Source organism: Haliotis rufescens, unplaced genomic scaffold (assembly GCF_023055435.1).
Source record: "Haliotis rufescens isolate VD_foot unplaced genomic scaffold, xgHalRufe1.0.p SCAF_3, whole genome shotgun sequence".
Lineage (NCBI taxonomy): Eukaryota > Metazoa > Mollusca > Gastropoda > Lepetellida > Haliotidae > Haliotis > Haliotis rufescens.
Window position 1 is genome coordinate 13,632,499 of NW_025964001.1, and position 27,857 is coordinate 13,660,355.

Genomic DNA, 27,857 nt, shown 5'->3' on the forward strand with positions numbered 1-27,857 from the left:
GTACAATCTGAGTCATAAAGTAGTCGTACTTTATCAGCAACTGTTCATGGCCGATTGGTCACATGACCTAGCTGGAGCCATTCTAACGAAACATCGCGCGTCCTGGGATAGCATTTGTCGCTTTCTGTAAGTAGCCGTTATAGACTTGCCACATAGTATAGATAAACACACATTCTAGTATGACTTTTCACGCTAGATTGGTGCTAAGAAGGTGAAGGATGCCCTCCCGAGTTCATTGATAGCCAGGTTCAACCACAGCCGACTCGACTGTTTCCACTCGTGCAATAACTAGCTTGAGTTATATACTACACGACATGTCCACAATGAAGCCATGTATATTTAGGCTACAGTTACCTCTGTGAAGCTGTCTCTGTTCGGCGTGTAATAACTGCATGTTCAATTTGAACGACATAGTCCAACATCGTACCATTTCAAGTGAATCTGTGTTATAAATTCTATATTTCACGTCACTCAAAGTGCTACATGGTCTGATTATTGATGTATTCACGGCTGAATAACAGGAAAATGACTGTTATTCTGAAAAATGTCAAAGTAGTTAAAAATCAATACTGTTCAGTATTTTAACAATGTTTACACCAGTTTACAAACTTTGTAACATTTTAAAGGGAGACTTTGTTCTGTGGAATATTGTACCTCTGTTGGTTATCTAAATATCTGTGGCCCTACATATCTGTGAAATGGAGACCCAGATACCTGGTTGTTGCCGGTTTGAGCTGGAGTCATGATGTGGTGTATGAATAGGGAAATCCCAACATTGTTGTGTTCTAAAAATAGAGTATTGGATGCGTCAGTTATGCTTATTTGTTGTTTAATGCCACACCCAGAAATATTCCAGCAATGTAACAGCAGTCAATCAATAATTGAGTCTGGACCACACAATCCAGTGATTGACATCATGAGAATCAATCTACGCAATTGGGATACAAAGACATGCATCAAACAAAGTCAGGAAGCCTAACCATCCGATCCTGTTAGTATCACGCTTTACCCATGTAGTACCGGTACTGTGCTGTCTTAGCAATGTTACTAGTAGATGAAAAGTCATTTGAATAGACTAATATCAGTGGCATGTAATAAAAATCCTGTCGGATTAACTGGATATATCCAAGAATTTGACACGTCATTGTCAATTTTGACTGGTGAAGATCCAGGGTAGAATAGGTGTTCTGCAACCCATGCTTGTCGTAGATGGCGACTATGCTTGTCGTAAGAGGCGACCTCACAGGATTGGGTGGTCAGGCTGTTTGATGCATGTCATTGTATCCCAATTGCATAGATCGATGCTCATGATGTCAGTCAGTGGATTGTCTGGTCCAGACTCGATTATTTAGAACGCTGTCATATAGCTGGAATATTGCGGAGTGCAGTGTTAAACAACAAACAAACAAACAAAACAAACATTATTATTTTTAACTGGCCACAGACTGACTAGATCATGTAGACAGCACAGGTGTCACAATCTGAAGCCCAGGCATCACTTCTGGATGCAACTTTGTGCCATACACATACTAAAATATGAAGTGGTGCACCATACGTACACTGAAATACAAAGTGGTGCATTCACATAAGCAACACGTCCTGAATCGCAGATGACGCAATACATGTTATAATCAGGGCCTTCAAACTTCATTAATTGTGCTGGGTTGCTTATTTAGATTGGGGTCATGTCACTGAGTGTTGACATGAGAAGTAGCTTCAGTTATCTGCTCTTTACAGTCCAGAAGAGTCAAAAGCACTCGAGTGTTGTTTTCTCTATGTTATATAGCTAAGGAAATAGCTCAAACTTGCCCAAAGAAAGTTACCGGTATCAAATGGGAAAATCATGTTCATTTTTAAAATCTAATGATGAATCTGGTCATACTGTAGCCAAGAAATTCAAAGGAAATAGCTGAGTTGCAACCACTGGTTTTTATTCTGATGATGCTAAGGACAAGATGTTTTTATAAATTTCCACTGGGTAGTCCTGCACCATGACTGTGGAATATGTGTATTTGATGAAAACAAAGCATCAGGAAAATTATTTGCTATAATTGAGGAGAGAAATGTATTGTGTAATGAAAGATTTCATAGACTATGTGTTACTCACTGGGTAGTAGAAGAATTTACACCCAGGAGGAATTTCCTGACTTGAATCACTTGTCCATGTGGGCTCTCACTCATCCTGTTCACAGCGGACTGTGAGCATGCATCAGCTCACAGAACCTACAAAGATTGACTTTATCGAGTCCCTCACAGAGTGGAGGAATGTGAAAACTAGAGGTGATTTCATGAATCCTGAGAATATGGCTCCTGTTTAAAGATTGCCAAACTGACTTGATGAATTGCTGGTTTTAACTTCATTTCTGACACTTCATGAATTATTTAATAATTATGGTTCTGCAAACTTTTCATGAAATGTGTTTATGATAAAATTATGACTGTCCTTAAAAAGAATGATGAAATCTTTATAAAAACTATTTTCATGAAAACCCTCAGATGCCACCAAGTATCACTTATAAATGCAAACGTCCATACCCACACATATGGGAAAGCATGCCCTCCCTTGACCTCCCTGTGACAGCTTTATGGTGAGGTGAAATGAGGTGTAACGTCGCATCCAAGATGATTGCACTTATGTAGCGACATGCATGCACGTGTGTGTGTGTGTGTGTGTGTGTGTGTGTGTGTGTGTGTGTGTGTGGCTGCTTGTAATAGTCCGGACTGATGCCGATTTATAGTGCTAGCCCACTGAGATACGATGCTGCAGTTTAACATGAATACCCCACTCACACACAGTTTACCGACTCTGAGCCGACCAGTCCTTGTTTTAGCCCCTTAATGCCGAGCGCCAGACAGGGTAACAAGAAGTACCATCTTTTAACGTCTATTGGTATGACACGACTGGGGATCGAACCTCTGACCTTCACCTCTCTGGGCGGACGCTCCACCACTAGACCACAGAGGCGGTCTGACAACTTTGTTGTTGGGTGGGACCTCTGTTCTTGGTCCTGAGGAGAAGATAATGAGACAACAGGGGACCAAGGCCTATTTACATTATTTTCTAAAGTTCCAAAGACGTTTATTATTTGTGCCGAGACATTATTCACCTTTATGCAAATCATTACACCATTTAGATATGAAATGCCACATGTGGAACAATTAAATATTCCTATCACCATGATAAATGGATAAATTACAGCATGCAAGCTGTGTATCTACAAACTCGATAAAGCTACTGATGCTGAGTGCTGCTTTATCATGAGGAGGCAGTGAGTCATGCATCACATCAACATCAATAACACCAGGTCAACACAGAGAATGTGTAACACGGACATACACCATTTTGTTGTGCATTCTTTCAAGTTTACTGAGGGGCGGTCGGGTAGCCTAGTGGTTAAAGCGTTCGCTCGTCACGCCGAAGACCCAGGTTCAATTCCCGACATAGGTACAATGTGTGAAGCCCATTTCTGGTGTCCCCCCGCCGTGATATTGCTGGAATATTGCTAAAAGCGGCGTAAAACCGTACTCACTCAAGTTTACTGGCATTGGTACAATTCCCCCAAATCCTTTGCAAAGTAACCAGACCAGATGTAATGATGCCAGTCCACAATTTTCTTGACAAAGGAACAAAAGTAACAACAGGGTAAACATAAGATAGTACTGTTTGATGTTAGTGCTCAGAAAGGGGCGGTCGGGTAGCCTAGTGGTTAAAGCGTTCGCTCGTCACGCCGAAGACTCGGGTTCGATTCCCGACATGGGTACAATGTGTGAAGCCCATTTCTGGTGTCCCCTGCCGTGATATTGCTGGAATATTGCTAAAAGCGGCATAAAACCATACTCACTCACTTACTCACTAGTGCTCAGAAAACAACAATACGCTGGTGGATTGTCAACTTATACCCTGTTCACATGCACAACATTTACTAACGTAAGTAATTTTGCACATGTGTAACTGTGCATACGTGTGTATCTGAAAATTTACAATGCGTTCACATAGGTGTGTAAATAAGGTATGTAAATTGTGTAAGGCGCACATATTCGTCGGTCAGTTCACGACTTTCAACACAAAACAGGTTGTTTTCCAATCAAAGTTGAATGAGAAGAAAGTTACTTCACCGAAAATTTTCTTGTGAAGCAACATGCGTTTGATTTAATTTGTACAAAAAGTTTTGACTCCTTGAAACCAAAAGAAAACACAGTCCGCTCTACTCTGTATATACGCATAAAAGTTGGCAACTGTTGACACTTTGTTTGGTGTTGGACAGATATTAGTTAGATCATCCTCTTACGTTAACATAAACGTTCACATTGCTACATATGTAAATATACACACGAGTAAACACGTTCACATGCCAAGCATACTCACGTATGTATTTCTACACACGTATGCACATATACACACATGTAAAGAGGCGCATGTGAACGGTGTATTAGTAACTTTAACGCCTGATTTTTGGGAGTGCAACTTGTCACAACTGACTGGCCGTCATCAAAATAGACCATCTCTGACTGTAAGGGTGGGTATTTTAAACACTGATACTGGCCATTTTCGATCAAAAGGATTCATGAAATTTGTAAAGCACAATACTAGATACAGGGCTCCATGGCTGAACATTTTTGAATAAACCTGTGTGCTTGGTCCCAACACAGCTAGGAATCAAAATCTTTATTGGCCTCCTGAAACCTCCCACCCCTCACCTCACATCATCTGACTGCCTCCGTTGTCTTGTGGTAGAGCGTCCGCCCAGAGAGCAGAAGATCCGGGGTTCGATCCCCAGCCGCGTCATACCAAAAGACGTTAAAAGATGGTACTTGTTGTTACCCTGTCTGGCGCTCGGCATTAAGGGGCTAAAACAAGGACTGGTCGGCTCGGAGTCAGTATACTGTGTGTGAGTGGGGTATTCATGTTAAACTGCGGCATGGTATCTCAGTGAGCTAGCACTATAAATCGGCATCAGTCCGGACTAGTACAAGCAGCCACACAAACACACACACGTACATGCACGTCGCTATATAAGTGGAATAATCTTGGCCGCGATGTTAAACCCAATTTCACCTCACCTCACCTCACATCATCTAGTACAGATTCATCTGGTCCTTGATAAAACGTGTTCGTGAACGCCAATTTCATACATCATGTTCTTTCTCCTGGAATGAAATTGAAAATAATATATATTTTTTTCCTTCATGCTCTAATAATTTTAATATATAATTTGTTCCAGCATTACTGCTGGCACATTTAACCTACTCTGTCGCCTAGACCCTAGAGAATAAATTAATAAAAGAGTTCAACTCAGGTCTAGCATGATTTGGCAAGTCTAGATTGCTCAGAAATTTAGGATTGTTGTGGGCTCAATTTGGAAATTATTTATTTTGTAGGTACATATTTTTGTATAAGATCATTTTATTCCTGGGACTAAATGTCAGTCTATATTAAGCCTTATGTTGAATTGTACAAACGTTTGTGATCAGAAAATAATTCAACCATATTTCCATGATAAGGATCAAAGATGTGTCTGAAGAGCCTTTACCTCACTTCGTAATCTGTTGGAAAACGGTTGATGGGGTTAGACTAGGTAGCCTGGTGGTTAAAGCACTGGCTCATCACACCGAAGAACTGGGTTTAATTCCCCACATGGTTACAATGTGTGAAGCACATTTCTGGTGTCCCCTGCATGATATTGCTGGAATATTGCTAAGAGCGGCATAAGACCATACTCGCTCTCTCTTGTGGGATAGATAATTCAAGCATGTTGTCGCACTTAGATTAACATTTATTCCCAGAAATATATTTATCTTATCATGCTCATGTACATGATGTAATAATATATATCTACAAAATAAGTAAAATCCAAATGGTGCCCAGAACATGCTTTAATTCCTACAGCTGAAGCAATCTGGATCATTCTAGACTTGGGTTGGATTAAAATTTAATTTATTCTCTAGGTCTGGGCTCTTTACTCACTATAAAGCATAAAGCATGACTGGATTGTGTGGGTTGTCGCTGACACAGCTGTTGACCTACAGAGGAGATCCTCCACAATCAGCTGACAATACTCCAGGACTGAGTATTGTGACCCAGGGTCTCTGTCCTCAGTCAAATATTACACTCCACCCTGTGACGCTCATGACATTGTGTGCATAGTCTTGAGTTTTTGTGTCAGCAATGTAGACTAACATATAGTCTCTGAAATGAACATATCGTACAGAAAAAAAAATTTGCTCAGTTATCTTAATAAAAATATAATAAAAAGGGAGCCCAGTGATTCTCTTCATTTCCATACTGCAGTAATCTAGACTTGCCAAACATTATAGACTTGCATGGGCTGTAGTTGATATATTTGTATCAGGGTCTGTAAGACAGACTATCAGCAATGCTGTTTACTGTGTGATGGAGCTTGTGCCATCCTGGCCTACATTTAAAGTGTCCGTAACTGTTTTGCTGTGGATACTTATCCTAGTTGTATCTGGTAATACCATTACGATGGTGAGCAGCAATAAAAACATAATTCTTCTAATACTGGGTTTATAAACAAAACTATGATCATGATGATATACTTGTTGCTATACTGTTAATCATTGACAGATTTTAATATGCTATTATAAATGTAAGTCATAGTCTAGTCACAATATGGATGAAATATTGCTGATTTGACAATTAATTTTTTAAGTCACACCCTCATTCACTCACTCACCCGTGAAGATCCCGGTTAGAATAGGTCTTCAGCAACCCATGCTTGCCATAAATGGCGACTCTGCTTGTCGTAATAGGTGACTATCAGTATCAGGTGGTCAGGCTCACTGACTTGATTTGATGCATGTCATCGTATCCCATGTGCGTGGATTGATGCTCATGATGTCAATCACTGGATTGTCTGGCCCAGACTCGTTTATTTACAGACTGCCATCATGTAGCTGGAATTGCTGTGTGCAGCGTTAAACAACAAACAAACAAACACTCACTCAGAAACATAACTGTTTCGTCACTGGTCCTTCTACTGGTGTCTTGCACTATAAATCGGCATCAGTCCGGACTAGTACAAGCAGCCACACAAACACACACACGTACATGCATGTCGCTATGTAAGTGCAATAATCTTGGACGCGACGTTAAACCCCATTTCACCTCACACCTCTTGTCCAAATGTCTGTTATTGCTACCAGTCCTGTGGAATAATACATTCCTAAACAAAAACCTATGAAATTGTGCCAGTTTCTATTCAAGCTAATGCTGGGTTATGACAATAATTTATCTTTACATCCATATTATGGTCAAATGAGAGATCCATGGGCGGTGTTTTGTCTTTCCTGAAATTGATCCAATGCAAGTTCCGTGGAATACGAAAGTTTATTTAGAATTTCACTTGGTGGATCATTCATTTTGGATATAAATTAGCTATGAAGAATGCTACTGAATCTAAAATGTACACTGCTGGCCTGTTTGTGAATATAAACTGTCATTGATTTTAACTGTATGTTCATACTTATTCTTGCTGGGGAGAATTCAATAAAACATTTCGTATTTGCATTTAGCATGAATATAAACTATTCAGCCAAATATTTGTGATTACAAGAAATTGTTTCCTAGGAGTTATGGCATAGCAAAAATCCTCAACATAAATGCTTTTTCTTTTGTTTTTGGTCAATATTTTCAAAGAGAACTGAAACTTGTTGGGCATGTTCAGACTTACATCGCCATCCCTCATGGAAATTCCTGGTGAGAGGTGATTGTTGTGGTTACTTACATCACCATCCCTCATGGAAATTCCAGGTGAGAGGTGATTGTTGTGGTTACTTACATCACCATCCCTCATGGAAATTCCAGGTGAGAAGTGATGGTTGTGGTTACTTACATCACCATCCCTCATGGAAATTCTAGGTGAGAGGTGATTGTTGTGGTTACTTACATCACCATCCCTCATGGAAATTCTAGGTGAGAGGTGCTGGCTTAGGTTACTTACATCACCATCCTTCATGGAAATTCCAGGTGAGAGGTGCTGGTGGTGGTTGCTTACATCGGCATCCCTCATGGAAATTCCAGGTGAGAGGTGCTGGTTGAGGTTACTTACATCACCATCCCTCATGGAAATTCCAGGTGAGAGGTGATTGTTGTGGTTACTTACATCACCATCCCTCATGGAAATTCCAGGTGAGGGGTGATTGTTGTGGTTACTTACATCACCATCCCTCATGGAAATTCCAGGTGAGAGGTGATTGTTGTGGTTACTTACATCACCATCCCTCATGGAAATTCCAGGTGAGAGGTGATTGTTGTGGTTACTTACATCACCATCCCTCATGGAAATTCCAGGTGAGAGGTGATTGTTGAGGTTACTTACATCACCATCCCCCATGGAAATTCCAAGTGAGAGGTGCTGGTTGTGGTTACTTACATCACCATCCCTCATGGAAATTCCAAGTGAGAGGTGCTGGTTGAGGTTACTTACATCACCATCCCTCATGGAAATTCCAGGTGAGAGGTGCTGGTTGTGGTTACTTACATCACCATCCCTCATGGAAATTCCAAGTGAGAGGTGCTGGTTGAGGTTACTTACATCACCATCCCTCATGGAAATTCCAGGTCAGAGGTGCTGGTTGTGGTTACTTACATCACCATCCCTCATGGAAATTCCAGGTGAGGGGTGATTGTTGTGGTTACTTACATCACCATCCTTCATGGAAATTCCAGGTGAGAGGTGCTGGTTGTGGTTACTTACATCACCATCCCTCATGGAAATTCCAGGTGAGGGGTGATTGTTGTGGTTACTTACAACACCATCCCTCATGGAAATTCCAGGTGAGAGGTGATTGTTGAGGTTACTTACATCACTATCCCTCATGGAAATTCCAGGTGAGAGGTGATTGTTGAGGTTACTTACATCACCATCCCTCATGGAAATTCCAGGTGAGAGGTGATTGTTGAGGTTACTTACAACACCATCCCTCATGGAAATTCCAGGTGAGAGGTGATTGTTGTGGTTACTTACATCACCATCCCTCATGGAAATTCCAGGTGAGAGGTGATTGTTGAGGTTACTTACAACACCATCCCTCATGGAAATTCCAGGTGAGAGGTGATTGTTGTGGTTACTTACATCACCATCCCTCATGGAAATTCCAGGTGAGAGGTGATTGTTGTGGTTACTTACATCACCATCCCTCATGGAAATTCCAGGTGAGAGGTGATTGTTGAGGTTACTTACATCACCATCCCTCATGGAAATTCCAGGTGAGAGGTGATTGTTGAGGTTACTTACAACACCATCCCTCATGGAAATTCCAGGTGAGAGGTGATTGTTGTGGTTACTTACATCACCATCCCTCATGGAAATTCCAGGTGAGAGGTGATTGTTGAGGTTACTTACAACACCATCCCTCATGGAAATTCCAGGTGAGAGGTGCTGGTGGTGGTTGCCTACATCACCATCCCTCATGGAAATTCCAGGTGAGAGGTGATGGTTGAGGTTACTTACATCACCATCCCTCATGGAAATTCCAGGTGAGAGGTGATGGTTGTGGTTACTTACATCACCATCCCTCATGGAAATTCCAGGTGAGAGGTGATTGTTGTGGTTACTTACATCACCATCCCTCATGGAAATTCCAGGTGAGAGGTGATTGTTGTGGTTACTTACATCACCATCCCTCATGGAAATTCCAGGTGAGAGGTGATTGTTGAGGTTACTTACATCACCATCCCTCATGGAAATTCCAGGTGAGAGGTGATTGTTGTGGTTACTTACATCACCATCCCTCATGGAAATTCCAGGTGAGAGGTGCTGGTTGTGGTTACTTACATCACCATCCCTCATGGAAATTCCAGGTGAGAGGTGATGGTTGAGGTTACTTACATCACCATCCCTCATGGAAATTCCAGGTGAGAGGTGCTGGTTGTGGTTACTTACATCACCATCCCTCATGGAAATTCCAGGTGAGAGGTGATTGTTGAGGTTACTTACATCACCATCCCCCATGGAAATTCCAAGTGAGAGGTGCTGGTTGTGGTTACTTACATCACCATCCCTCATGGAAATTCCAAGTGAGAGGTGCTGGTTGAGGTTACTTACATCACCATCCCTCATGGAAATTCCAGGTGAGAGGTGATTGTTGAGGTTACTTACATCACCATCCCTCATGGAAATTCCAGGTGAGAGGTGATTGTTGAGGTTACTTACAACACCATCCCTCATGGAAATTCCAGGTGAGAGGTGATTGTTGTGGTTACTTACATCACCATCCCTCATGGAAATTCCAGGTGAGAGGTGATTGTTGAGGTTACTTACAACACCATCCCTCATGGAAATTCCAGGTGAGAGGTGCTGGTGGTGGTTGCCTACATCACCATCCCTCATGGAAATTCCAGGTGAGAGGTGATGGTTGAGGTTACTTACATCACCATCCCTCATGGAAATTCCAGGTGAGAGGTGATTGTTGTGGTTACTTACATCACCATCCCTCATGGAAATTCCAGGTGAGAGGTGATTGTTGTGGTTACTTACATCACCATCCCTCATGGAAATTCCAGGTGAGAGGTGATTGTTGTGGTTACTTACATCACCATCCCTCATGGAAATTCCAGGTGAGAGGTGATTGTTGAGGTTACTTACATCACCATCCCTCATGGAAATTCCAGGTGAGAGGTGATTGTTGTGGTTACTTACATCACCATCCCTCATGGAAATTCCAGGTGAGAGGTGCTGGTTGTGGTTACTTACATCACCATCCCTCACGGAAATTCCAGGTGAGAGGTGCTGGTTGTGGTTACTTACATCACCATCCCTCATGGAAATTCCAGGTGAGAGGTGATTGTTGTGGTTACTTACATCACCATCCCTCATGGAAATTCCAGGTGAGAGGTGATTGTTGTAGTTACTTACATCACCATCCCTCATGGAAATTCCAGGTGAGAGGTGCTGGTTGTGGTTACTTACATCACCATCCCTCATGGAAATTCCAGGTGAGAGGTGATTGTTGTGGTTACTTATATCGCCATCCCTCATGGAAATTCCAGGTGAGAGGTGATTGTTGTGGTTACTTATATCGCCATCCCTCATGGAAATTCCAGGTGAGAGGTGATTGTTGTGGTTACTTACATCGCCATCCCTCATGGAAATTCCAGGTGAGAGGTGATTGTTGTGGTTACTTACATCGCCATCCCTCATGGAAATTCCAGGTGAGAGGTGATTGTTGTAGTTACTTACATCACCATCCCTCATGGAAATTCCAGGTGAGAGGTGATGGTTGTGGTTACTTACATCACCATCCCTCATGGAAATTCCAGGTGAGAGGTGATTGTTGTGGTTACTTACATCACCATCCCTCATGGAAATTCCAGGTGAGAGGTGATTGTTGTGGTTACTTACATCGCCATCCCTCATGGAAATTCCAGGTGAGAGGTGCTGGTTGTGGCTACTTACATCACCATCCCTCATGGAAATTCCAGGTGAGAGGTGATTGTTGAGGTTACTTACAACGCCATCCCTCATGGAAATTCCAGGTGAGAGGTGATTGTTGAGGTTACTTACATCACCATCCCTCATGGAAATTCCAGGTGAGAGGTGATTGTTGAGGTTACTTACATCACCATCCCTCATGGAAATTCCAGGTGAGAGGTGATTGTTGTGGTTGCTTACATCGCCATCCCTCATGGAAATTCCAGGTGAGAGGTGCTGGTGGTGGGGTGACTAAATGAACCAGGGTTCAGGGTCCTGGACCTGGTTGATTCCATGTCATCATACCCGAGAGCATGGGACATTGCTCAAAATAGACAGCATCCGTTGTCAAGTGGTAGAGCAAGCCTTTGATGTATTTATACAAACTACAAGACTTTTATGAACATCTTTTAAGCAGAAGATGTTTCCTGAGTTCTAAGACAGGGAAGGAAGTCTTTATGGTAGATGTTCCGGTTGTATGAGCCGAGTACTGGGAATATTGCTGTTTGTTTAAATCATGAAAAAACAGTGTCATTTGATTGGATATCTATTGTAAGTGTCATGTCATTCAACCCGGCCTCAAACAGAAGCTTAGTTGGCAGATTGGTTCAGTGTATGTATGATTAACATCCTCCTGAAGGAAGGGAGTTAGCTGACTATACAAGTCCAGTTTCCACCCTTGCCGAAACTTGGCTGGAATTATGGAGTTATATTTTGGCTGGACTAATGAGTTAATCCATAGTCCAATCAAAATTGACATCCGGTTCATCAACTTCCATGCACATATCAGTTGATTGCAGGATTTGTAAAGCATGTGTACCACCAACTTGGTGTCAACAGATATTTTCAAAATCCTTTCATGTTTCTAATCAAGTTGCTCACGTGATTTGATGCACTTCGCCTAGGTAATACCTGTTTTATTACAATATAGATCTTCATTATCGATTTGATCGTCTTGACTGGGCGCAGCCATATTGTTTGAAGCAAATGCAAGTGATATCAGAGGTGGAATCTGATTGGTCTTGAAGGGGACATAGAAGGGAGTTAACTTGTAATGCTGTGATTGAGCCCAGAAATTTCAGCCTAGTTCAGCAAAGGTGAATGGTATCATACTAGAATGGCACTATCTTCAGCTTGTTTTCACACCAAAATATGCTGAAAGAAAGAAATGACTCAAGTGATTATTGAAGTATGCTTGGTCCGAAAATAACCAATTCGTTTTGGGTTAGCAGTACACTGGAGTAGTTTATGTGGATTGAAGATAATATTTGAACTAGATCACTGGTGTGTCAAGATTATGCTATTGCACGTTCTCACTGTTCAGTGACTTGTAGACGTACATGTCTTCCTGACTTTTCCATAGAGAGCAGTAACCAGTTACGCACATCTTCATAATGCATGAGTCAGTGGGCTTGCCTAGTGGGTAAAGCGTATTTGGTCCCACCGAAAACCCAGGTTCAACTCCCCACATGGGAATATACAGCAATGTGAACCTATCTATGGTGTCCACTGTCACCATATTGCTGGAATATTGCTGATGGCGTCAAAAATTGACTCACTGTCATGAAACTAGTTTCATATGTATGTCATTCAGATTACAATGGTGTGCGATTCTTCTGGAACATTTTTTATTTAATAAATTCTATTGACAACTTGTAGATACACTTTGACTGTAAACATGTCATTTATGTAAGACTTGACAAAGGTAGGTGTGACTTTTGCATGAATTATTTTCAAAAATTCTTATGACGGGGACTGTGATGAATGTGACTGTTAGACTGGTGCTGGATGTTATTGGACATTACTGCCCGTCTGTGTGTATCACGTGTGGTATAGACTCATATGTCACAGACTGGCAAGCACAAATGCATAATTATTGGTGAAATATTGATTGATAATGGCGTTTCTAGACTGTGATGTTCATGTATGGGGTGTAATTATCATTTGTGAATGGTCTAGAAGCACTTATATTTCCGGGGCAGGTTGAACTTATGTTATATTGAAATGAAACTTTGACATGTAACTTTCTTTATTATCTCAAAATATGTAAACAATAATTTAAGGTACTTAAAGTTTGTGGTTTGTTGTATACACAATTGTAGTGTGGACAGTTGATCAATCTTTTAGTTTAAACATACAGTCCATGTACTCCATCAGTCTAGTCTTAATTTATTTGTCATCTTCCCGAGGCAAGGAAGTTAACTTACTTTAAAAGTCCAGTTGCCACCCTTGCCAAACTAGGCTGGAATTCAGTGACTCGATTGTAGCGCCACCAGTGGCTATTACAAGTTATGTCCCTTCTATGTCCTCCTGTTGACCAATCAGATTCCACCTATGATATTACTTGCATTTGCTTCAAACAAAATGGTGGCACCCAGTCAAGGCAATCTGATCGATAATAAAATATCGATACTGTTATTAAATGGGTCTTACCTTGCAAATTGCATCAAATTACTTTAGCACTCTGATTTAAAACATGAAAAGATATGGAAAATATCTGTAGATGCACAGTTGATGATACACAAATCCTACAATCAACCTAAATCTGCATGGCAGTTTACGAATGTGATGTCAATTTAATTATTCTAATTTTATTGGACTATGCATACCGGTAGACTCGTTAATCCAGCTAAAACATAACTCCTAAATTCCTGCCTAGTTTGGCAAGGGTGGAAACTGGACTTTTAAAGAAAGTTAATTTCCTTGCCTCAGGAAGATATAATTTCATATAAACACAATTATTTTTGCATGTAAAAAAAATAATTTCCTTTTACTTTTACTCTACAAAGACTGAACATGAGTCACAGGAAAACTTTTGATGCATCAACACACCGGCAAACTCTTTGTTCATCAAATTATGTTCATAGTAATATAATTTCCCCAAAATAAAAACATGCATGTTTAAATGATACAAACAATATTGTTTTTTAAATTCATTTCTTGTTTTACATCTTGAACCACATTTGTGACTACTATGCAATAACCTCACTTACATCATCATAATTAGATAAGCAGTATGTGAGTGAACGAGCCGACTCAGGCCAAAATTGGGTCAAGTTGCATTCTGCTTGTGATGAATCAGCACGTAGGCACTGTCTCCCTCTCATTATTGCGGCAAGCTTTCCAACAAATGTCATGCATTTCAGGGTTTAAATAAAACTAAAACTGAACACTGGGTTTTACGTGACACACAAATGTGCGTCCAGTACACACAAATGTAGAGAATGGATGCATAAAAAAAATATACTGTATCCCAAGGGACGCACAATCACATTCATTGTACCTACAGCGCACCAAGAGCAGTTATGGGTGTCTGTTATTTCATCCATCAATCATGACGACCACCCACGTGACGCACAAGGTAATTTTCCCAATGTACAGGACCCGTGAAGATTCTGGGGTAGAATAGGTCTTCAGCAACCCATGCTTGCCGTAAAAGGTGACTATGCTTGTCGTAAAAGGCGACTTACGGGTTCGGGTGGTCAGGCTCGCTGACTTTGTTGATGCATGTCATCGATCCCAATTGCATGGATCGATGCTCATGATATTAATCACTAGATTAACTGGTCCAGACTCGATTATTTACACACCGTCGTCATATAGCTGGAATATTGCTGAGTGCGGCATAAAACAACAAACAAACCAACCAACCCAATGTACAGTACACTATATCATTTCATTACTTTACAGGACCCTCATATTGCCAGCTAGGATTCCAAAAATTAATTATTGGTGGCCTCCAGAACCCCCACTTTTGTAAGTCAAGGTAAACCCCTGAAACAGCTTACAAAGGATCAACTACAAGACCACATTGTGTGACATGTTATGAACAATTGTTTAGACAAATAGAAATGCATGTAATTTCTATTCAATTTCCCATAAGGCCATATTTCAATTACCATATGTCCCTGAATTTTTTCAGAAAACTATTACAAATAGACAAAAAAATTCAGAATGTTATATCAACACAGACACATTTAGAAAAAGAAAATAATATTCATACGAATGTTTTATTAATTCGTTAGTTCCACTGTTATATGTTTCATTATTCAGACTGTCAAGTTGCAACCAATTTGGTCTTATTTGCGACCTAAATTACCATTTTGCAACCTGTATTTATTGCTAGGTTGCAAGTTGGCTTCCATTAATAAAATTAGTTTGGCAAACATATATTTTCGCATTTTTAAAGAAACTGCAGCCCAACATAGCTTGTCTATGTCGACATCGTGACGTCCTTGTTTATAGGGTGGAACGTAACTCCTTACAGCGAATCTTGCTTCGGATGCTATCTATGTTCAAAGCATAGACGAATATATCGACATGTTTTCAAGAGCCATCTCAAGTCAAACTGTCCATCATAGAATGACAAAACTATGGCTATTACTGCCAGCAGTCCTAAAAGAGATTTACCATATATGACCGTAGATAAGCTGATCCTAATGATAAGCCACGCTCATAGATAAGCCGATCTCATAGATAAGCCCAGGAATTAATTTGGTCCTTGAAATCTGTATCAAAATGTTATGAGCCGTAGATAAGCCGGACCGCCAACCAAAAATTACGTTTCGTCATGATCTAACATCGAAAATAGAAATCAACAATATTTCCTGGCTTAGTTTACGAGACAATACACATGGTAATCTTTATCATGTTTATCTTTGCATATGAAACAATGCCTCGCATAACAACAAATACAATCAAATGTTAAATCATCATGTCTAGTGATGTTTAATCACAAATTTTAACATTTTCATTGACAAAATTTGTTGCTGCTCATTCACCTGAAGCGATACGATGGTGTATGAAAGTGTACCTATCGGACCATCATTCAGGCGATGTTTCGGACAGTTCACGATCTGAAAAATACTATGATGAAAGTGTATCCCGTGAATAAGCCGACCCCTTTCTGGTCCTCAGAACACGGCTTATCTAAGGTCATATACGGCATTAGATGCAGATGTGGGTGGGCATAATGGAATCCGAGAATTCAGCGATCAGATGCTAGACAACCGAGATTACTTCTGCTATGAATGTGTCTGATAGTAATAAATGAATCGGAAATGTAAGTGAATGCATAAAACAAACATTAGAATAAAGTGAAAGGCAGCAGTAGTATTGTGTCAGGTAGTTGTCTCAGCGAAGTCCAGTGATGGTCTATCTACATGTGTAGTTGTTCAGTGACTTGTCTTTATTTCAGCAAGTTTTCAAAGTTTGTCGTTCAGACACATTAGTAACAATTGGAATGTTTTCAATCTTGACTTGTTTAGTTATTTGATTTCTAAAATATTAATTTGTTTGTAAGCCTATCAGTGTGGCTCCTTAAATTTTTATGTGGCTCCTTAAAGTTTGAAATGGCTCCCAGCAAAATATCTAAGCTCGGTGTGCTGTTTTTGTTTTGCCTCGTATACGGTTACCTCCTGTATTTAGCAAATCTATGAACTCTGTTGGAACTTTGTAAACTTTGTGGTGCAGGTCCTGTTCCACAAGGCGATCGTATTGTAGTGCAGCGACAGTCATCGCAAGTTTCTGTTAAAGTACCGTATGTGAGTTACGATAACCCCGTGGAATAACCGCAGTAGACTATTCAGGTCGTGGGTGACCCTTTCGGTATTGTGACAAACACATTTCTAACATATTTTATGAATTTAGGGGTTTCGTTAAAATAAAACTGAACAACTAACAACATAAAGAGAATGTGTAAAACACGGACCAAAATATATTGTCACAGACGATTGTAGATTTTACTATACAATTACCCATAAACCCCCATGTCCCCACAGACTTTTACAGAGCTATTATAAATAGATACATGAATTTATTACTTGCCAGTGATGACATCATCTGTTTAATAAACACATTGTGTAATACCGAAGCGTGTGCTTATGTACTGCGGTAACAAGTTATACGAACAAACATTGAAAGCTCTCAGCATCTCTTGGCTTATTCAACGACATTGCGTGAGAAGATGATAGATCACCGACAGGAGCTTATGGATGCTAAAATGGATGGAATTTGTTATCAAATAAAAAGAAACAACAAAATCAGTTATTATGGTTATTACCTCTGTTTTTTACAGAGATTTCATGAATATAGAAAGGGTTTTGTCGCATTTATACTCTTCCATATAATCATTGTGGGACCTGAAAAATATAAAGATAATTTTATCATAAATTTGTCAAAATAATATGTACACTGACTAAATAATTGTAAAAGAAGGTGGTAATAATATTCAGCAGTGTCAGGCATGTCACTGGATGCCTGAATACAAATATCAGTTAACTGTGTACAAATTGTATCAGATCTAAACTTTTATATGTCATTTACAGTATACTTTCATTTGTCATCCGAACTACATTTTTACAACAAAAGACAACAATACAGAATATAATAGATACACAAAATAGTTCAATACAGAAATTATTTGCATATAGTATTTACATTGTGTGATTATTTATTGTCAAAATATTATTTTGTACCTCATACTGTGAAGCACGGTGTGCCATGCTACTGGTGTACATTGGACTGTGACCGTACACCATGATGGACTGGGGACCTGTACTTTCTGGGCATCGGTGTCTGGCATGACTTGGCTTGAAACTTCATATTTGAAAGATACAACATAGAAACATTAACACTTTTGTCATCTATATCTCACTATCACAAAATAAAAAATGGTAACTTGATTTTTGTTCATGTATAGATCTAAATGTGCTATAAATTGTATATGTGTGTAAATTGCATTGAACATGAAATTTGAATATTTTGGGTGGTGGGTGGGAGGGAGATGATTTTGGATAGTGACTGGATATTTTCAGCTACAAACCAGCAAAACCATCTTTTTTTTAAATAAAAAATATATAAAGCCTAAATAAAAAAAATAAACATGTTGCAACGATGTATTTTTGCAGCTTTTTACTTCAACAGTCTGAATCAAAATGATTGTACATGATTATTTAAAGATTAGGTACACACACAAACACACACACAGAGAGAATTTCAATGAGTTTATATAATTTATAATTTGTTTTCCTGTGTTATTATAAAGTTTATTAATTACCGAAATGAGATGATTTGTGTTAATTCCAGACAAGAATGGCTGTAAAACTAAAAGATTACGTAACAATACTTACTCCATCAACAGGAGTTTGCTGCATACTGCAACGATCAGCTGATCAGGAGTATCGACATAACCATGCAGGAAGTGAACATGTGAACGAGACAACATCGCGGATATTCATGATTATCAAGTGAAACTATGTACAAATATTTCCCTACCCCTGCTAAAATACATTTCTTAAATACTTCAGTGGTTAGAATAAACTAAAACAGCAAACTTACCTGATCGAGTTACTTCAACTTTACGGCGTTTGTTTACAAAGACATCCCAGTCAGGGTCTTGATGAGAGTGCTGTCCCTTTAGCCGGTTTCCATATAAGGATCGTACCCCATCCGCTTCAGTTTCAGCACAGGACCATGTTACTAATAATAGTAACAAAAACGGCCTTCGGCCTCGTCTATAATTTTTTGGTGAGTTTTTTTTGTTTGTTATTATTACTTATATATGGTCCTGTGGTTTCAGAACCAGCAGGTATCTAAACTCTCACGGAAGACGACAGCAACTCAGCAAGAGCCAATATATGCGCAACACATATGAACGAATAAGCGCAATTCATACAACGGACCCTTCCAACAATAATCGCGAATCTTACAGTATGTTATCCATGCATTGTTGTCTTCTCAGTCGCGATTTTGGAAACCGAAATAATTTTAGAGTAATTGTGCTTAGCGTTGTATCTTGGACAGCTCAGCACCGAACAAAACAATAGCTAGGCTGCGCATCTGAGAAGATAGAACCACACACCTACATACACCACGTGAAACGCGTCTAATAAAGTCTTATGACGTCATTCCTTTATCAATTGGCACCAATGACGTCATATTGCAAGGGGCATAAGCCAGGGTGTGTTTATTATGGAAATAGAACTGTCTGTAAATGTGAAAAATATGAACCGATTTTATGAATAAAATAAATTAGATACGTGTGATGTTTTTATTGTTTTGCATCCGAAACTACTAGGTAAATACTTTTCATGATGAAAAAGTACAAGAAAAATAGGTTTATTTTCGTGTGAACTTGCCCTTTAAAGTATGTGAGTTACGATAACCTTAGCACTACGATAACTTTGTGGAACGGATGCCTGAATTCTAAAGGCGGGCCGTGGTGTGGTATTAAATTAATGTATCAACGTTTGACGTGTTTGAAGTATAATTCTGTTCAACTCAGTTGGATTATGTTGTGGATTGTGTTGGTGTCTGCCTATTCATACAAGACAGTGAAATTCTAAAAAAAAGTTATAAATGGCAAGTAATAAATAAAATACAAAACTCACTCAGTGTAATACCAATTTTTTTAAACCCGTGAATAAATCTCGTAAAATACCAGAACTATTCACTTGTTTCATAAAATTGGTATTCCTCGGGAGCTTGTTTAGTATTCTATGTTCATGCATGGATCACACTGGTGTAGAAGGCTTCCTCCAAGTAGTGTAAAACGTTTTCAAAAGCATAATGTTGGCCAGAAAGCTCTTTCAATAAATGTGGAAAAGGTTGAAATTGGCGCCACACCTGGCGAATGGCATGTTGAGCTGTTTTCCTGGTCTTGGCTCTCCTTTGCCCTCTTGAACCCCGCCGCCAACCTCTTAACACTGGCAACGGAAGGAGCATCATCGCCTAAAATTGACACACCCCTGATTGCTGTTGGGGTTTTATAGTTGATGACAGAGTGGTAGCCAAGTTTGTCCATGTTCAGCAACAGATAAAACCAAGTCACTTTGATGCTTGCAGAACCATTCTGCCTGGTTGAGTACATGGTTCAAGTGCAGCCTGTAAACATGGAAAGTATTGTATTGTAAGGGTGTACTATACATCCTTCGTCTTCAGGCTCAGAACCTTTCAGCCTCATATGCCTAAAGTATAAACTGGAAAAAGTAAATTCTGGGGGAAAAGTAATTGTTCTTTTAAGTGAGTATTGTTTTATGCCGCTTTAAGCAATATCACGGTGGGGAACACCAGAAATGGGCTTCACACCCATGTGGGGAATCTAACCCAGGCCGTGTCGAGCGAATGCTTTAACCACTTGGCTACCCACCCGCCCCTGTTCTTTTAACCAATAATTAAATTAAATTAAATTAAATTAAATTAAAGTTGTACTAGGATGCCATTAGTCAGATAAATGAAAAGTCTGGGTAGGCCTACAAATTGTTTTACCCATTTAGATTCATAGATAAGAGCCTCTTATCATGCCTCAACTGACAAGGACTGGACCTTTATCTTTAATCAAACACTTAAATGTCAGACGGAATGTGTGTATAGTCAGAAACATTTTACTGCATGGGAACTGACATAGCGACTTCTGTAATCATAGAGGAAATGTCCTTTTCCATTGTTACAATTTACTGATTTATTATTCAATATATCACTTGACTAAACATGGGTATGGATAGTCCTGTTGGTATCCAGGTCTACTCAGGACACACCCTAGTCGGGTGCTAGAGTAGCCTTTCAGCCCTAGTGTCAGGGCCCGATGACACACAGTCTGCTGGGTCATAGAGTAACAGCTGAAATATATGTTCTATCTTTGTGATCAACAACCCTATTCATAGCGGGAATATTGCTGAGTGCGGCGTTTAACAACAAACAAACATTCTCCACCCAAGTATGTGACCACCAGATACCCACCTCACACAGCTTTTAAATATAGTAGATATATAGCCTTCATGGACATGACTATTGTTCATATCTTCCTTATGGTTAAGCAATAATTGTTATACCACACCCCTTCCTGCATGTCCTGCTACTTAGTGTAACATTGTGGTAGTTGGGCGATGACTGATGATGCTGTGACTAGAATGCAGGGTCAGTAGTCTGTGTGCCACTTGTTGACATGGCTGATAATATAGTACCTGTATACAACTGTAGCTCATTATTCGATAAGCATGACTTAAGTCGGTGACTCTCCCTAGAAGTATATCAACAACCTGCTTCATCACAGATACAGCATATGCTAATTTTAGAATACAGTTTTAAACGCTTGGAGGCTTCTAGTAGTGCAGGGATCTTATTACCTCCAATAACCTGTGAAGATCCGGGTTACATTTGATCTTCAGCAGCCCAAGAGGTGACTAATGGGATCGGGTGGTCAGAATCAGTGATTTGGTTGATACATGTCATTGTATGGATCGATGTTCATGATGTCCATCACTGGTTTGTTTGTTGTTTTACGTGGCACTCAGCAACATTCCAGCTATATGACGGCGGTCTGTAAATAATCCAGTCTGGACCAGACAATACAGTGATTGATATCATGAGCATCCATCCACGCAACCATCACTGGTACTGTACTGGAGTATAGTTATGCAAGTATGGGACATGCTTCCCCATTGGTTTTCATGACATTTGAAACCATCCCAGGGTTTTACACAAGGGGAAGTGTTTTATCTTCCTTACAAACCAAATGAAAAATCTGAAACAACATCTATAAGATTTTATGTTTCAAACATATTTTCTGTGAATGTGAGGACACGGACATAGATATCTATTGCTGGCATACATTGCCTTGGGTCAGGGGGTCATGTCATGTGTGTCTGTGTGGATTGTGTTTAAATGCAAAGTAAATCTCTGCAGGGTTTGCCCTGATGCAGAAGACCTGTGTATTTCCCTCAATCTAAGTAGAAAATACGCAATATGATTTCTCCATTGCAACAGTCATGACGCAGATCATTCAGACTCTCAAAGTCAATTAATTGCACTATACTGCCTGAACGTTGAAATTTGAAACGCACATATACCTTGACAATAAAATACAACTGATATCAGCTTGGTCTAATGTGGGAAAAACTAAAGTAAAAAAATCAAACAGTCTGACTCTCGGTGGAAGCCAATCAGAATTGAGTTTCAATACTTGCCTTGTGGGGTGCTTGTATTTGCTTGAATTCACTCCACATTTTGAAAAGTCATCGTATTATGGCCTTTAAAAAACAAGGTGGTCTTTCACCCTTTTTCCAACAAGTTGGCAGTGGTACATCTGTTGATTCAACAGCAGTATCAAATGAATCTGACAAAAGTACCAGCGACTGTTCAAATGAAGTACAATCATTAATACCGTGGGCTTTTCGGGAAATATTATTCAAGCAAAACATGGTTGTTGTTTTTTACTGTAAGAATCAGTATGTGCATAGTACATGTAGTACCTCAAAGTGCGACATAACATTTTCATGTACAGAGTTATTACATTATATAGCCTTATCAGCCTATATCAATCTGTTATCTGCAAATATTATACAAAATATTGGATGATACGATTTAATTAGATTAACAATTGAGTAAAGAGTAGATAAATTTCTAAAACATGATTTAAGCAGCTGAATTAGAGATACAAGGATATCCCTGGGACAGAGCGATATTCTGTAGAACATCCCTGCTTAGAACAAAAGGGTGACATCACTAGAGGGTTTTCAAAGATATAAGTAGGATAATGGGATCACATCACTGGAGGATCACTTTAAAAGGACAACTATTGCTAGCAGTAGAAGAGTGTCAGCTTCCATCGGGTGTATAGGATGTGTTATCATATACCTATCAATGACATGCGACATTTTGTATGTGCTACAGAGCCAGTATGGAGACAGTCATATCACAGGGGGTGTAATAACCAGACTTGTATTATACCCTCTGCCAGGCTGATATGGCTTTTCATTGCATTTTGAATGGGCTATTGATATCAGCCCGGGTGGTAAAAAAGTGGAGTTGCGTCCCTTAGTGTGTCGTCTGCTCGTCTGCCCCGCTAGCTTTCCTGTGTCAAAGTCTGCAAAAATTATATGGCATTTACTTGCAAATAGATACAGTTAACAAATTGATGTTGTGGTATATGATAAAAAGGTTATATGGCAGTTTTCATATAATAACCAATCGACCCTCGGGCCCTTGGGCTGATATGGGGGCATATAATAACATCTAATTACTGTTCAGACTGTACATGACAAGCAGTTACCATATTTCAGCTCATAATGGGGCCGGTTTAGTGCTAAGGTGACTGTCAATAGCACCTTGCTTCTCATAAGACCTGGGGCAGATAATTATTTGCTCTCTAAATTAGAACAGAATATTTATTATATCAGTAATGATTAAACACTTTTATCTACTGAATGATTGGATTTGAATAATACGACATTCATAGTAATTGAAGAAAATGTTTTATTAACTTTAGTATTTATGATGCCTTCATTAACACCCATTAATATTTTACTGATACAGGTTGGGATGACAGTCGTAGTCCTTTTTTCACAAGCAATTTGCAGAGTTGCGTCCCTTGGGCATGCCAGAAACCTATGATTGTGGGTTCGAATCCCGGTTCGCCCCAATTATGTTTCTAGGTTTGTCAGCACCATACCCGTGCTTGTGGGTTTCACCGAAGTGGTAAACGTCTGAGACCTGCATCACTTCAGGCTTTCCTCCCACATGAAGCTGACACGCCATGATATAACTGGAATACTGTTAAAAGCGGCGTTAAACCCAACTCACTCACTCACAAGCAATTTATTCAACTTTTTCAGAGATTTTGAAAGCATGTTTACATGAGTAGATTTATTATTATTTTAAGTAGTCTTTTCTGTCAACTTTTTGCAGGAGATGATGATGATGATTATGATGATAGTTATTAAAAGCTTATGTAACATTAAGCATCTACAGAATATTTTGTCATCAGAATTACTATGAATCAACTTTTTCTGAATAATCTGAATTTGAATATAGTCTACTTTCATTTGATTCAGTAAACACTGGTAAAGATCAGAAATAAATTTTAAATGTTTCGCAGAAGGGCGTAAAATGAATTGATGATACCTTTTCTGTACTTACAGGTGAATTACCTCCCTTGATCAAAGATGGCTAATTGTGGGTGGCTGTGGAGTTTCATCTGGTTCATTATCCTGATCGTCTTTGGTTGGCCAATCGGATTCTTCTGTGCCGTCTTCTACGTTCTGCTTAGTCCCTGTGCAGCCTGCTGTTCTGGATGTGTAGAACTTATAAATTTATTAGAGAGGGGTGTTAAACTGCCCCTCACATGCGCACAGAACATGGTCAGTGGGAAGTCCATGTGTTGAGCTGGATCACCAGGGCATAATGTGGCAATTCGTAGAAGGATGCTCACGTCTGTAGTCAAATGACTTTCTTCAACCAAGCAAGACAGCTACAAACACAACACCCAACACCATTGACCACTCCAATCACCAATGACATCATCATTAGCATGTTGAAGCGATGAAGGAAGGAATTGCAATTTGACCGGAGGGACCACCCAACTACAGCCTAAGTGAATATTAGTTATCAGTGTAGTCAAAGGTCCAGTGTACCTATATGGATCGCTGTTACTGTTGTAGCTCCTGTTGGTTATATATGCATGTCCCGCAAGTAGAGCGGTAGTGTAGTGGGCTGATTTCAGGATTCTGAGGGATTGGACTGTTATCTAATGTTTATATTATATTTTATTAAGAAATTTTAACTCTTTTAAGTTTGAATCCATGGAAGGAGATTATTGGGAATTAACTATGTCTTATATTCTGATATGTCTTCCTATGTCGTTATGATGATGCCTGTAAAATCAGATAAATATTATAATTTTTACATTAGGTCATTTTTTTGGGATAGAGCATTTTCGGCTTTTATCCAATCAGGGTGATTCATTACGTTCTGTCATCCATAAGTAATTGATATTAAGTGTTATACACTATCATGTAGTCAGGCACAGCTTGATTAATCACAAATAATCAGTAGCTTTTCTTAGTTGGAACGGCTGTTATTATGTACAGTGTATTTTCTTTATGCAAAAATGAGCCTGTTTGCAATATTTTTATATATCTGTGCCTTTTAAAATGAAATAAGGATTGTTTTAGCCAAACATTTATGCATTTAATAACTTGTACTAGTTTTGATATTAATGGTGCTAAGTATGCTGCCGGTATGTTACTGATTCATTGTTACAGATCTATTTCAATAATTAACAAGTCTTTCAAATCTTAAATATTTTTCCTCGATTCGATGGAAACACTTTACCTCAGCCATTGTTGATTAAAACTAGTAGTTGATGTTTGATTGTTAGTGTAAAGCTTGTGCATTGCTAATGTGATTATAGTACTTAGGGCTGCAACAATAGTGAAGACCATTGTTTAGTATGTATGCATATGTCCCAGCTCACAATATGATCCGTATACACTGGGAACAAAAAATTATACATCACAAATCTTTAACCCACTTTAGAGACTCCCTTTGAAGTGGTCAAAGTTTTGCCATGAAATTGCTGGCCTATTTATGATTGGCTATTTGAACAGCATGATGTAGTCTGTTATCCAATGAAACAGCTTGTGGGATAAAGCTGAGCTGATGAATTTATGAATTGACAGCTGCAATGAGGAACAATCTGCTGGATGATTGTTTGTTAGCACTGTATCATGACATGTCTTGAGTCGAGGATCATTGCAATCGTGACCCATTCCACCACTCGTACTTTTACACAAGCATGTATTTTTATCGTCTAGTGAAGTAGTTTTACACATTTCGATTGCTGTAGTTTCGATAAAAGTATGTTACCCCGACATAATTGGTGATCTTGGTGATTGTACATTTGACATCATTTATTGACTCCAATGTATTTTGTTTTCAACTGTAATGTAATATAATGCCGGTTGATATGTTTCACTGCTTCATGTGTTCAGGTTAGTTGCTCAATGTGCATTTAGAGGAAGATACCTAGAACCTTTCAACAAACTCAGATGTGGAATTTACATAAACGTGTAAAGGGCTAATTTCAAGATACTGTTTTTATTCAATTTTCAGGGTGCCAAAATATGTTTGTTATCAGCTTGGTTCCTTTCCACTGAAAAGGGGTGATGGGGTGTCCTTGTGGTTAAAGCGTCCGCTTGTCACACAAACCTGGGTTCGATTCCCCGCATGTGAAGCCCATTTCTGGTGTCCCCCGATGTGATGTTGCCAGAATATTGCTAAAAGCGGCATAAAAACATACCCACCCTCCTCTGAAAATACCAATCCGCATGTCTACACCCTTCATACTCAAGTTGAAGTATATTTCCGCACCTGGTATTGGGCATTCTTGTCTAGCTCTTCTACGTGTTGACAGACGTAAATCTGATTGTGAAGGATGATGTCTTGTGTTGTTGATTGCTCAATGACAATGCACTACCTTTCTATATGCTGCACTTACTCAAGCATGTCATGTTCTTTGTGGCTTGCTGTGGTTTTTTTAATATTGATCCGGGGGGTAATCGTTTGAGTTCAGACCCGTGAAGATTGGGGTAGAGAATAGGTCTTCAGCAACCCATGCTTGCCGTAAAAGGCAACTATGCTTGTCGTAAGAGGCGACTAATGGGATCAGGTGGTCAGGCTCGCTGACTTGGTTGATGCATGTCATCATATCCCAATTGTTTGGATCAATGCTTGTGATGTCAATCACTGGATTGTCTGGTCCAGACTCAATTATTTACAGACCACCATCATGTAGCTGGAATATTGCTGAATGCAGCATTAAACAACAAACAAAACATTTGAGTTCACCTGTTATACAGACTGCTGGAGATTAAACAGAATTACTTGTATTCAGGTATACTTGTCTTGTATCACTCTTGAAATGATATGTACCCAAGATTGGTTGATATTCATCTGTTGGACTTCCTTGTCCCAAACAGCCACAGGAAAGCAAATATTGAATAATATGCACTTCCCCTGTTATGTATATATTCTCTTTTGCTGTCCACTATTCGCTACAGAGCTGATCAGGCTGAAGATACTTGCACTCCAGTGACACCCTTGCTCCAGATATTGCTGCTATCCGCTCAGCTTGTTTTAAATGTGAAATCTCACCAGAAAACTGTTGTTTGTTTTCTGTATGTTATGTGATGATTTAAACCGATTTGTCCAGTGATTGCTTTTACACATCTTTTTTTTTTTTTTTAAATTGATATTGTGTAATCTGTCTACATGTTTATACTGCTTCAAATAAAATCATTTATCTGATTCCGTTTTTGCGTTTTTGTATTATGGTGGGGTTAAACGATTTCCAGATCAGCATCCCACTGTATGGTCAGGAGTAAAGATGGCCGACACTCATGCTGGGAGAGGGGACATGGGTGGCTCTTGTCAAATATGCCACAATTCTCTTGGCAGAATTTGACCGGCATCTCTTATACACCGTCACACAAACTGACAGGCTGTGATGAAACTTAAATATTGTTCCAAGCAGTGTTAAAACCAAACTCCCTCAAACTGGGAGACAAAACTAAACATATAACTGATGCCTTTGTGAATGGTTTATGACCATTCATTTGTCCAGCAAGAGTTATTCCCCTTACATATTTC

General features: G+C 39.4%; 1 long non-coding RNA gene across 1 annotated transcript; it reads left to right on the forward strand.

The window, feature by feature from the left end:
- Positions 1 to 27,515, forward strand: LOC124134832. Its single transcript, XR_006861152.2, has 2 exons — positions 1 to 126; positions 24,350 to 27,515. It is a non-coding gene; the product is annotated as an uncharacterized LOC124134832 (long non-coding RNA).
- The last annotated feature ends 342 nt before the right edge of the window (positions 27,516 to 27,857 follow it).